The sequence below is a fragment of the Spea bombifrons genome, chromosome 8 (assembly GCF_027358695.1).
Source record: "Spea bombifrons isolate aSpeBom1 chromosome 8, aSpeBom1.2.pri, whole genome shotgun sequence".
In the NCBI taxonomy this organism is placed as follows: domain Eukaryota; kingdom Metazoa; phylum Chordata; class Amphibia; order Anura; family Pelobatidae; genus Spea; species Spea bombifrons.
The window spans coordinates 46875468-46890108 of NC_071094.1; the positions used below are offsets into that span (position 1 = coordinate 46875468).

The following is a 14641-nucleotide window of genomic DNA, read 5'->3' on the forward strand; positions in this document are numbered from 1 at the left end:
TATATAACAAGTGGCACAGTGCTGTGGTATATAACAAGTTGCACAGTGCTGTGGTATATAACAAGTGGCACAGTGCTGTGGTATATAACAAGTGGCACAGTGCTGTGGTATATAACAAGTTGCACAGTGCTGTGGTATATAACAAGTGGCACAGTGCTGTGGTATATAACAAGTGGCACAGTGCTGTGGTATATAACAAGTTGCACAGTGCTGTGGTATATAACAAGTGGCACAGTGCTGTGGTATATAACAAGTGGCACAGTGCTGTGGTATATAACAAGTGGCACAGTGCTGTGGTATATAACAAGTGGCACAGTGCTGTGGTATATAACAAGTTGCACAGCGCTGTGGCATATAACAAGTGGTACAGTGCTGTGGTATATAACAAGTTGCACAGTGCTGTGGTATATAACAAGTTGCACAGTGCTGTGGTATATAACAAGTGGCACAGTGCTGTGGTATATAACAAGTTGCACAGTGCTGTGGTATATAACAAGTTGCACAGTGCTGTGGTATATAACAAGTTGCACAGCGCTGTGGTATATAACAAGTGGCACAGTGCTGTGGTATATAACAAGTTGCACAGTGCTGTGGTATATAACAAGTGGCACAGTGCTGTGGTATATAACAAGTTGCACAGTGCTGTGGTATATAACAAGTGGCACAGCGCTGTGGTATATAACAAGTTGCACAGCGCTGTGGTATATAACAAGTGGCACAGTGCTGTGGTATATAACAAGTGGCACAGTGCTGTGGTATATAACAAGTTGCACAGTGCTGTGGTATATAACAAGTGGCACAGTGCTGTGGTATATAACAAGTTGCACAGCGCTGTGGTATATAACAAGTTGCACAGTGCTGTGGTATATAACAAGTTGCACAGCGCTGTGGTATATAACAAGTGGCACAGCGCTGTGGTATATAACAAGTTGCACAGTGCTGTGGTATATAACAAGTGGCACAGTGCTGTGGTATATAACAAGTGGCACAGTGCTGTGGTATATAACAAGTGGCACAGTGCTGTGGTATATAACAAGTTGCACAGTGCTGTGGTATATAACAAGTTGCACAGTGCTGTGGTATATAACAAGTGGCACAGTGCTGTGGTATATAACAAGTTGCACAGCGCTGTGGTATATAACAAGTTGCACAGTGCTGTGGTATATAACAAGTGGCACAGTGCTGTGGTATATAACAAGTGGCACAGTGCTGTGGTATATAACAAGTGGCACAGTGCTGTGGTATATAACAAGTGGCACAGTGCTGTGGTATATAACAAGTGGCACAGTGCTGTGGTATATAACAAGTGGCACAGCGCTGTGGTATATAACAAGTGGCACAGCGCTGTGGTATATAACAAGTGGCACAGTGCTGTGGTATATAACAAGTGGCACAGTGCTGTGGTATATAACAAGTGGCACAGTGCTGTGGTATATGTCACAGATAACGCCCTCTGTTCTCTAATTCAGAATTCAGCTGCATGTAAATACGAAGATTGTTTTTTTTGCTTTGTTGAATAAATATATGTATTAAAAAAGTGCATCATCATTTTCATCATTAAATATGTTTTAATAAAAGGTTTCCCCGGAAATCTGTTATTTGTGTAGTACTGCATTTTGCCAGCAGGGGTCGCATGAGGACCATTTCTGAAGAGCTCTCCTATGTCTTGGGGTCAACTACTGAGCATTGAGGAGAAGCCCCCCTGGGATTACCCCTCTAAATATAAACCTAATTTCAGTTTAACCCATTGGACGTCAAACAGGGCAATGGGAGCAGTGTAGCAATTGAGTTAACTTGATTTGAAGCTCGTCGCCTTGGTCTCTGCCTTCAATGATCCACATTCTGAATTCTGTGTTTTATTGCAATTCTACATATGGCCAGCAGGGTGTCTAGTGTAAGAAGGGCATTAGGCAGCATATGCCCCTTTGATGTGCTCAGGTGTGTTGAGTAGGACCTCATAGCGCATGTCGCCTTAAGTCATGGTATTATTGGGTCATTTGCCTTGGGCAGCTGGGGATAGAAGTAGATCAGTGCATTGTTCATGGCTCTAGCACTTACACCTATCTGGAGCCAATCAAGCAAGCTGCTCACGCATGATACAAGCTACTACCGTGGGGGTCAACTGAAGTGACATTACGTGACATTACGTGACTCCATACGTACCACCACCCCTACAGCAGCCCTGATTAAATAATTTGGATCAGCCTAGGAGAAGATAGCCCCCAAGCCAGCCCACCCCTGCAGGTACAGAAGGAGAAGAGAGCCCTGCTCCTTGGAGCCTACAGTCCATTAGGATGTTGAGGGGGATAGGACAGAAGGAGAGGATCATTTGATTGTAGCCAAAGTCACATGCAGACATATTTCGGCATTTTCCACCATGGAAATGTCATGACCTGAAACACCATTCACCATATATGTCATGATTAACTCATATAATGTAGTGGATGCATGGAAGGGTAACCCAGCAGAGGTGGTTAGTTTCTTTGTTTAAGCATTCAATGAGTTAATCTGAGGTTGATTTAATGTGTTTCTTTGTGAATGCCCTCTGTATCTGTTCTGGCTAGAGGTGTCATCTTCCCAAAGGACCCCTGTGGTGATTCATGGCCTTACAGATAAGGACCCTGAGTTATAGGAATTCCATTCCTATCTTAAGTGGAGGGGTTTCCATCACCTTTACCCCACCATAACTTATTGGCAGATCAAAGATGGGAACCAATTCTTGGGGAAGGTGTCGTATAATCGGTCATGTGATCAGAGGGGGTTTTCTTGAAACAAAGTGTGATTTAGGGACAAGGCAGCGACCTCAAGGCAGAACTCCATGATATACTCTGATCGGAACAACATCGTAAGAACCGTCTGGACTTAAGGAGTTCCCACAGGCCTACTTATTGGAGAAACTCGTGAGTGAGGGTCCTGTGTTTAAGTCCCATTGTTTTTAAGAACTGTTTCTGTTTTACTTTTATTTTGTATGTCTTGTTTTTTGTAATTCTGGCACTGTGTAATCTTTGTCCTTTTGTTATTAAAATATTCAAAATCCAAGTCTGTCTTTGGGCTCTAGTATCGATATCCACAAACCCTAAGAGAGGATAACACGTTACCGTATTGTTATTGAGTTCTACAGGATATATATATATGTTGTTTGCCCGGGGTGGGTTGATATATATATAGATAGATATATAGTGATTGATGTTCTAATTCGGATTTCTCACGAATCCGGTATCAAAATCGTGAGTGGTGGCAGACTACCTGGGGGGATACAGGCAGGATTTGGGGGTTAATTTGGTATAGCTTATGCCTTGTTAAGGGGTCAAGTTAGTAAATCCAGAGGCCTGGTGCTATTAACCCCTTCATGCCCATGCCCTCCACACAGTCACGGCTTGGCAAGTAGTCCTGACCGTGACAATATATATACTTTACATTATACAGGGCTGGCTCAGCCCTTCCTGAAGAAGCTCCCTAGGCGCAGCTCATGATAATGCATAGCGAAGGTGGGCAGGAGGCTCCCCTCTGCTTAAGAAGCAGTTATTCTGTCTATCTGTATAAGGGTCAGAGTAGTTTCCTCTCAGTATAAAGATCAGTGGCTCTTTATATAAGGAGCAGTTCCCTCTCACTATAAAGGGCAGTCATTCTCTGCATAAGGAGCAGTAGCTCTCTGTATAAAGGCAGCTATGTTGTATTTTACCCATGAGTTTGTTAAATAGGGAGCAGTTGGCTGCCAGTACTGAGTGGGGCTTAAAGTCCTGTCTGAATGTTGATTCCCATGACATTAAGGTCCAGAATGAGTAATCCTCCCCATAGCTGCCTGAGAGCCCAGCTAGAAAAGGAAGGGAGAGGAGAGTGAGGGGCTGGAGTGGTCCTGGGAAGAGAAAGCTGCGTTTTGTGGCTCTGGTACATGAATAAGGAGTTGCAGCTCTAGTGGAGAGGGGTACATATGGCCATGTCTCCTAAGTGTTCGTGTCACCAAACCCCTGTGTACCGCGTTACTTCCTTGATGCCCCCTGATGGTGTATGCTTCAGCTTACCAAGTCATTTTACATGTCTTTATGGACCCTGCTTTGTACACCACTATATGGACAAAAGTATTGAGTTGCATCTCTTAATTATTGAAATCAGTGGTCAGGCCTCTTACTCCCAATAATGGGAAAACTTAATGCTTCAGTACCAAGACATTTTGGACAATTCTCTGCTTCCAATTTTGTGGGAAAAGTTTGGGGAAACTCAGCGCACAAAGCAAGCTCCGTAAAGACATGGTTGGATGAGTTTGAGGTGGAAGAACTTGATCAGCTGCATGGAGCCCCGACCTCAACCCCATCAAACACCTTTGGGATGAACTGGAACAGAGATTGCGAGCCGGCGTCTGGTCCAACATCACCACCTAACCTTACAAACGCTCTACTGGATGAACAGGCAAAAATTCCCTTAAACTCCCCAAAATCTTGTGGAAATCCTTCCCAGAGGAGAAGAAGCCGTTATAGCTCCATATTAATGTCTATGTATTTAGTATGTGATATCATCAAAGGGCCTGTTGGTATAATGGTCAGGTGTCTCAATACTTTTGTCCATACAGTATATATGTTAAACCATGCGTATCTGTGTCCTATAGATTTTGAACTGTAGCATCAGTCACAGTATCTATACTGGGCGAAGAACGCATTTTGGAATTTTCCCTTCCCCCCCCCCACTATCCCTCACTCCTATTTTCGGAACAGCTTTTTCATGCACCATGAACTGTGTATAAACTCAATGATAAAAATAAGTCACAGCAGTTTATTATCAGACTGTGGATTGAAGTATAGAGAAAACCCGCGAGCCCATAAGATACAGAGACTGTTTACAGAATGCACTACTCCCAATCACTGTACAGAGACTGCTCCCAGAATGCATTGCTCCTGGTCATTAGGGGACGGAGTAAAAGATGTCAGAGACAAGCTGTTTGGGGACAACGATGGCACTGTTAAGCTGTTTGGGGACAACACTGGCAATGTTAGGCTGTTGAGGCACAAGGATGGCACTGTTAAGCTGTTGATGCACAGAGATGTCAAAGACAAGCTTTTGGGGCACAAAGATGGGTTGAGCTGTTTAGACACAACATGGACACTGTGAAGCTGTTCGAGCACAACATGGGCACTCTTGAGCTGTTTGGCCACAATGTTGGCACTGTTAAGCTGTTTGGGCACAGAGATGGCATTGTAAAGGGGTGGAGTTTACAGTGGAATAGGTATGTCCTGGACAGGAAGGGGTGTGAAAAATAAAGATTGGGGGTCACGTAAGTTTAGACATCCCTAGGGTAGCACAAAACCTAAATACACTACCGACTGTGAATGTACAAATATTACTGCACTGTTCTCTGTCAGTGTGCAGATACTTCTCCCATAATGCACTGCTTCCCATCAGTGTACAGAGATGTCACATGACCCCACACTGCTTACACAGCAGCTCACACCAAGTGTGGGGAGAAGAGGAACGAGGCTCCCGATAGGCAAGCTGACATATTGTGTTCGGGAGTCCTGAAATTCTTAATTTATTACTGACCATCACTGCTGTACAAAAACAAAAAAGGAAGGTAACACTAACCCTAACCTTAAACAAAGTGACAGATTATTTTGCAATAAAGTTCTCTTATGCCAAGCTGCCTTTGAGCCACTATTCACACTTTACCCATTTTCTTGCAGCCATAACAGCCTGAGCTGCTTAATGACTGAGATCTTTATATCCCTCTGGTTGCACATTCCGTAACAATGTGTTTTTCAAGAATGAAATTTAAATTTCTATCCCTAACATAAAGTCACCCATGATTCTTGTCTCTCATAAACTTCCACTCCCAACAGAAAATATCCCTCAACACACTAACTAATGGTATATTTAGGTATTTACCTAGGGCTGGGTCTTCTCACACACTTATGCTAACATACCGTACACAAACACACACTAGCACCATACCATAAAGGAACTCACACACACGCTAACACCACACACCAACTCTTTTATCATCCATGGATGTCACACAGTGCTACTTCCCTCTCTACCAAAGCCCTGTCTTCATTGCAGATGGCACTCTACATGCGACCTGCTTATGCCCTACTATGCTAGTTACATGACTCTGCTGGAGATTGCCATGAACCTGACGCTCCTGCCTTAATGCAACCCTGATCAGCTCTTTTCAATCGACTGATGATGTTACAAGTTAAGAGGAAGCCACACTTCAGATGGAATGGTCAGTATAATATCATGGAGCCACCTATGATATCATGTTGTCAGCAGGAAGTGACATAGGATGTTACTTGGTCAGTAGAGAGCCATGTATGATGTTACTTGGTCTGTAGGAAGCCAACACGTAGTGTCATGGATATGATAGTTATAGGAAAAGCAATCACATGTATGTGGACAGTAATTAAATGGGCCAGCTAGATACGCTGAATGGTTCTTATTTGCCATGAGATTCTATGTTTCAATAAGAGCCTATAACATTATCATGCCAATACTAGAAAACCCATACCAAGCCACAACATTATGTAAGACCAGCAATAGAATGACATAAAATGTGATGTCATCACACATTGTTACCTGGTCGGTAGGAAAAAATCTAAGACTCACAGAAACGAAATACTAAATAAGAGGTTAAATCAGCTGCATGGAAACCATTTGTAAATAAGTAATGGCAACAAATGTAGTCAAAACTTTTAGGAAATGCTCTGAAACTCAATGACTAAATGGTCTGCGTCTCTGAGAGTTTCCATTCACCGTGCCAGCTCCCAGGATATCTGTGACCCGGCACACATCCCTTCGCTGGGTTTGGAGTTGGGCAGAGTGTGAGAGTCCAACCAGCCTTAAAATGGAGATAGAGAGAAAACAAAGAACTAAACTGATTCGAAAGATTCCTGATTGACCTCTCTGATTGATGGACACAGATATGGCTGCTTCCTCCTCTGGAGCCATACTATTGATTAACTTGAGAGAGAGCTTCTCTGATTACCAGGAGCCTTGGGCTTGGTGGGCAGGTGGATCTTTGCAGAAATAGTAGGTATTTCATTTGGGTAATTTGGATCAGTGGTAGAAGATAAATGTAGGTGACTACCTCCTTTTATAAAACCCATCTTAAAGTTAATTATAAAAAATGTATCAATCCACTTATGTAAATTGAGGGTCCACCAAGGAGCACAGAAATAGCTGTTGCTGTCCCCAAATTCTGTGTATGACAAGTCTGAGGGTCTAGGGCTAGAACCTGCAGCCTGGACACCAATCAGGCGGCCTGTCTCATCTATTCTGCCCACTCTACCCACAGTATGTGTGATATAAAGGGGTAACAAGGCGATGAGACACAGGGAGAACAATACATATGAGTGATTAATGGAAGAGGACAAGCAAGTTAAAGTGGAACCAGGTGTCTTGGGGTCAGTATAGGAGGGGAAGGAGAAACAATAAAGGAAGTGGGGGAGTCTAGTAGGTATCTCTGTGCAGGGGCCGGTTCAGAGCAGTGTGTGGGGAAGGCCAGTATAGAGGTGCCTGACTGCAAAATGCAGTCTGCAACAGCTTTAGGCTTCTTTGTAGGGGCCATCATGAGGAATAGGCAGGCAGCAGTGGGCTGGGGAACCGGCAGACACCAGCAGGCCACCGGCAGACACCAGCAGGCTGAGGCTGGCAGACGGTGGCAGAGGCTGGCAGGCAAGGTCAGACGAGCGAAGGCAATAAACAGGTAAAACAATGCACGGTAGAAAAGGATGGTTAAACTCCGAACCCAAGGTCAGAACCTGGATAATCAATCGGAGGAAAACAGAAACGAAAGTTAAAGACCTAAGCCACAGGTGAAAACCGAGAAACACAGCTCAGGCAAATCAGCAGTAGAGCCAGGAAGCCCAATGCTCCAGACAGTGAGCCTGAGACCATCCCTGGCTACATAGGCTCTAAATTGCCCGACAGGCCACAGGCGTGACCAGATCCCGACACACAGGGGCTTTGGGAATTCCAGCAACCACGGAGCCTCCTGTGGGGGACTGATAGGTGCATAATCCTCCATGTTCAGGGTCACTGGTTAATGAAAATTAGTTTCTGTATTCAATAGCTGGAGAGGCACCTCAGCTAAACATATAAAGGGGAGCCGAAAATGAGCATGCATAGGAGCCTGAAATTGGGTCTCCCAGAATCAGATCAGGATTTGAGGGCTTGATTTTACGGAAAAGGAGAAGGAAAATGTAAATAAGGGCAGGGGCAAAAAAAATCTTCAGAAGGGAGGGGAGCAATGAGAACGATATAATTCTGAACCCCCCGAAAACACAGCAGTCTCTCTCTGATATAACATCGCCCTCCTCGTTGTGTGTTCTCATTGTCGCAAACTCCTCCAATAAGTCTGAAAACATCTCTCTCTGTGGCTTTAGAAATTCTGCCCAGAGCACAGAGCGAAATCCGAGTGAGGAGAGAGAGGGGTGAGAGAGAGACTGTGGAGAAAGTCTGGGGGGGGGTGAAAGAGAGGAATAGAGATGGGAGAGAGGGATTGTGAAAAGGGTGAGCGGGAGAGAGACTAAGACAGAGGTGAGAGGGAAAGAAAGACAAGGAGGACAAGGTGGAGTGAGAAACTTAACAAAAGGGCAGTGGGAAGGCAGAACACGAAATGAATCAGACCAAAGAGAAGAAGAAAAATCGAGTGGGGGGTAAAGAAGGACACGGATAACGAGAACAAAAGAGAAAGAGAGGCAGAGAAGGGCAAGTGAGAGAAAGGGGGAGAGAGACGGAGGAGCGCAAGTGAGAGAAAGGGGAGAGGGACAGACATAGTGAGTGGTGAGATAAATGAGAGTGACAGCAACCAAAAGGGAGAGTAGACTGAAAGCGCGGGAGAGAGGCAAAAGGATTTATTCACTAAACTGCGAGGGCAGTCACAGTCCTGGCCCTTCATTATGAAATGTTCTCCTCCACCTCAAAACTCACAGTTTGGTGAATAACATGCAAGGACAGGAAGGAGAAACAGAGTGCGCAGTTTGTGTCATGTCTGACGTGGCGTGTGGCCTCTATGTTGCATGTGCTACGGGATGTTAGATGGGAAAAGCTCCCCTTAATCTATGATGTCAGAGGACTTTGCGTTGTAACACATGGCACTCAATGTCTTTGATGTCCTTTGACCCAAACTATCATTCCTTGTGTGACCCTGCTGGGAGACCCTGTGTATAACCGTGTGATACGGGCTCCACTCGAGTGGCATCAGAATAAAGAGGTGAGTCTCAGATTTAGTTCTTTATGCCCTGGAAAATGCTAGGCCAGTGGCCACTTGGGTCCACCTTCTGAGGAGAGAGCTGGGTAGTCTTTGACCTAGTGAAGGTGTCTGATTGTTGCAAGCGGTCCATATATGCAACGCGCATGCGCATAAACAGACACCAACGCACGCGCACACACACACAGATACACGCACGGTCACACATACAGACACCCATGCGCACACACACACACACAGAAACACGCACACACACAGATACAAACACACACCGATACACAGACACCCACGCACGCTCACACACACGCACAGATACACGCACGCTCACACAGATACAAAAACACACGAACGCACAGATGCATGCACACACAGATACAAACACGCATGCTCACACAGATACACGCACGCTCACACACACAGATACAAACACGCACCGATTCACACACAGACACACACGCACGCGCACACACACATATATACAAACACGCACTGGCGCACAGACACCAACGCACGCTCACACACACGCACGCACAGATACACGCACGCTCACACACAGATACAAACACGCACGCTCACACAGATCCACGCACACAGATACAAACACGCACCGATTCACACACAGACACCCACGCACGCGCACACACACATATATACAAACACGCACCGACGCACAGACACCCACGCACGCTCACACACACAGATACAAACACGCACCGATTCACACACAGACACCCACGCACGCTCACACACACAGATACAAACACGCACCGATTCACACACAGACACCCACCCACGCGCACACACACATATAGACCAACACGCACCGATGCACAGACACGTGGGTTACAGCATGGAGGTGTTCAGTGGTTGGAGGATAAGCAGATGACCCGGTCCATGCAGATTCTGTGGGAAGAAGAGTGTGGCTGACACAGCCATGATGTCATAGGGGTATTTTCTATTTTTCCGATGCAGCTGCTGGGGATATAAATCTTATCACTCTTAGCCAGTGAATGGGCGTTCTGTCTCTAGTCCTTTTACCTTCTCCATTTTCTATTCTCTTTCTTCCCTCCTGCCTATTCTCTCATCTCTTTTTTCATTGTTCTCTCCTCTCTATTTTGTCTCCCTGCTTTTCTCCTCCTTCTACAAAAACCACACCCTCTGCCACACCCCTGACCACATCCAGTCACACCCACACGAAAGCCCAGGATCCCCAACAAATTTATAGGCTAGTTCTTCCAAAGAGAAGGGCCAAGATGGCCCTATATAATGTATAGATAAATCAGTGACCGGCCCCTGTACAATGTATAGATAAATCAGTGACCGGCCCCCTGTATAATGTATAGATAAATCAGTGACTGGCCCCCATATAATGTATAGATAAATCAGTGACCGCCCCCTGTATAATGTATAGATAAATCAGTGACCGGCCCCTGTATAATGTATAGATAAATCAGTGACCGACCCCTGTATAATGTATAGATAAATCAGTGACCGGCCCCCTGTATAATGTATAGATAAATCAGTGACCGGCCCTGTATAATGTATAGATAAATCAGTGACCGGCCCCCTGTATAATGTATAGATAAATCAGTGACCGGCCCCCTGTATAATGTATAGCTAAATCAGCGGGACGGGGCCCCTGTATAATGTATAGATAAATCAGTGACCGGCCCCTGTATAATGTATAGATAAATCAGTGACCGGCCCCTGTATAATGTATAGATAAATCAGTGACCGGCCCCTGTATAATGTATAGATAAATCAGTGACCCGGCCCCTGTATAATGTATAGATAAATCAGTGACCGGCCCCCTGTATAATGTATAGATAAATCAGTGACCGGCCCCTGTATAATGTATAGTTAAATCAGTGAGCCGGCCCCCTGTATAATGTATAGATAAATCAGTGAGCCGGCCCCTGTATAATGTATAGATAAATCAGTGACCGGCCCCCTGTATAATGTATAGCTAAATCAGTGGGATGGGGCCCCTGTATAATGTATAGAAAAATCAGTGAGCCGGCCCCTGTACAATGTATAGATAAATCAGTGAGCCGGCCCCCTGTATAATGTATAGATAAATCAGTGACCGGCCCCTGTATAATGTATAGATAAATCAGTGACCGGATCCCTGTATAATGTATAGATAAATCAGTGACCGGCCCCTGTATAATGTATAGATAAATCAGTGACCGGCCCCTGTATAATGTATAGATAAATCAGTGACCGGCCCCTGTATAATGTATAGATAAATCAGTGACCGGCCCCTGTATAATGTATAGATAAATCAGTGACCGGCCCCTGTATAATGTATAGATAAATCAGTGACCGGCCCCTGTATAATGTATAGATAAATCAGTGACCGGCCCCTGTATAATGTATAGATAAATCAGTGACCGGCCCCTGTATAATGTATAGATAAATCAGTGACCGCCCCCCTGTATAATGTATAGATAAATCAGTGACCGGCCCCTGTATAATGTATAGATAAATCAGTGACCGGCCCCCTGTATAATGTATAGATAAATCAGTGACCGGCCCCTGTATAATGTATAGATAAATCAGTGACCGGCCCCCTGTATAATGTATAGATAAATCAGTGACCGGCCCCTGTATAATGTATAGTTACAGTATCACACACTCTGATACACACAGAGATTGATATAAACTGTAGCATGTAGTATCATACACGCACTGATATACACAGTAACACACAATATCTCAACACACGGATACACACAGTGACACTCATTATCACACAAACATTGATACACACAGTGATGCACACAATATCTCAAGTAACACCAGTATCAAGCTGACATTTATACAAACAATAACACACAGACTCATACACACACTGATACACACAGTAACACAAAGTATCATACAGATACAAACAGTAAATCATAGCATCACACAGACACTAACATACACAGGAACACACAATACAGAAACTGACATACACAGTATCACAAAGACATTGATACACATGGTAACAGATGGTATCACACATACAGTAACACAAAGTATCACACAATTAGACACATTGATACACACGGTATCATACACTGATATACACAGTAACACACAATACCTCACACGTGGATACACATAGTATCACACAGACACTGATACATTTAGTAACACTCAGTATCACACACATGCAGTTTTTTGGACATGAAAAAAACTGCAATACTGCACGTTTTCTGCACATTTTCTGCACGTTTGCTGCACGTTTTCTTCATTATGTTGCAAACCTACCGTTGTAGGCAGTAATTTTTCGTAAGGGGCATGATACACACTATGGCATACAACCTGATACACACAGTCACTGATATGCACAGTAACACACAATACCTTGCACACACTGATACACGCAGCATCGCACACTGATACACGCAGCATCCCACACTGATACACGCAGCATCCCACACTGATACACGCAGCATCGCACACACTGATACACACAGCATCCCACACTGATACACGCAGTATCACACACACACTGATACACACAGCATCCCACACTGATACACGCAGCATCGCACACACACTGATACACACAGCATCCCACACTGATACACGCAGTATCACACACACACTGATACACACAGCATCCCACATTGATACACGAAGAATCGCACACACACTGATACACACAGCATCGCACACACACTGATACACGCAGTATCACACACACACTGATACACGCAGCATTGCACACACACTGATACACGCAGCATCTCACACACTGATACACACAGCATCCCACACTGATACACGCAGTATCACACACACACTGATACACGCAGCATTGCACACACACTGATACACGCAGCATCGCACACACACTGATACACACAGCATGGCACACACACTGATACACACAGCATCGCACACACACTGATACACGCAGCATCGCACACACACTGATACACGCAGCATCCCACACTGATACACGCAGCATCCCACACTGATACACGAAGCATCGCACACACACTGATACACGCAGCATCGCACACACACTGATACACACAGCATCGCACACACACTGATACACGCAGCATCCCACACACACTGATACACGCAGCATCGCACACACACTGATACACGCAGCATCGCACACACACACTGATACACGCAGCATCGCACACACACTGATACACGCAGCATCGCACACACACTGATACACGCAGCATCGCACACACACTGATACACGCAGCATCGCACACACACTGATACACGCAGTATCGCACACACACTGATACACGCAGCATTGCACACACACTGATACACGCAGCATCGCACACACACTGATACACGCAGCATCGCACACACTGATACACGCAGCATCGCACACACACTGATACACGCAGCATCGCACACACTGATACACGCAGCATCGCACACACACTGAAACACGCAGCATCCCACACACACTGATACACGCAGCATCGCACACACACTGATACACGCAGCATCCCACACACACACTGATACACGCAGCATCCCACACACACTGATACACGCAGCATCCCACACACACTGATACACGCAGTATCACACACACACTGATACACGCAGTATCACACACACACACTGATACACACAGCATCGCACACACACTGATACACGCAGTATCACACACACACACTGATACACGCAGTATCACACACACACTGATACACACAGCATCGCACACACACTGATACACGCAGTATCACACACACACACTGATACACGCAGCATCGCACACACACTGATACACACAGCATCGCACACACACACTGATACACACAGCATCGCACACACACACTGATACACACAGCATCCCACACACACTGATACACGCAGCATCCCACACACACACTGATACACACAGTATCACACACACTGATACACACAGCATCGCACACACACTGATACACGCAGCATCGCACACACACTGATACACACAGCATCGCACACACACACTGATACACACAGCATCCCACACACACTGATACACGCAGCATCCCACACACACACTGATACACACAGTATCACACACACTGATACACACAGCATCGCACACACACTGATACACGCAGCATCGCACACACACTGATACACGCAGCATCGCACACACACTGATACACGCAGCATCGCACACACACTGATACACGCAGCATCGCACACACACTGATACACGCAGCATCGCACACACACTGATACACACAGTATCACACACACTGATACACACAGTATCACACACACTGATACACACAGCATTGCACACACACTGATACACGCAGCATCGCACACACACTGATACACGGAGTATCACACACACACACTGATACACGCAGTATCACACACACTGATACACGCAGCATCGCACACACTCTGATACACGCAGCATCGCACACACACTGATACACGCAGCATCGCACACACACTGATACA

General features: G+C 45.4%; 1 protein-coding gene across 2 annotated transcripts in view; it reads right to left on the bottom strand.

Moving 5' to 3' along the window:
- Positions 1-14641, bottom strand: part of LOC128502738 (transmembrane protein 229B-like) — a 58951-nt gene that overhangs the window by 10714 nt on the left and 33596 nt on the right. The window lies entirely within an intron of this gene.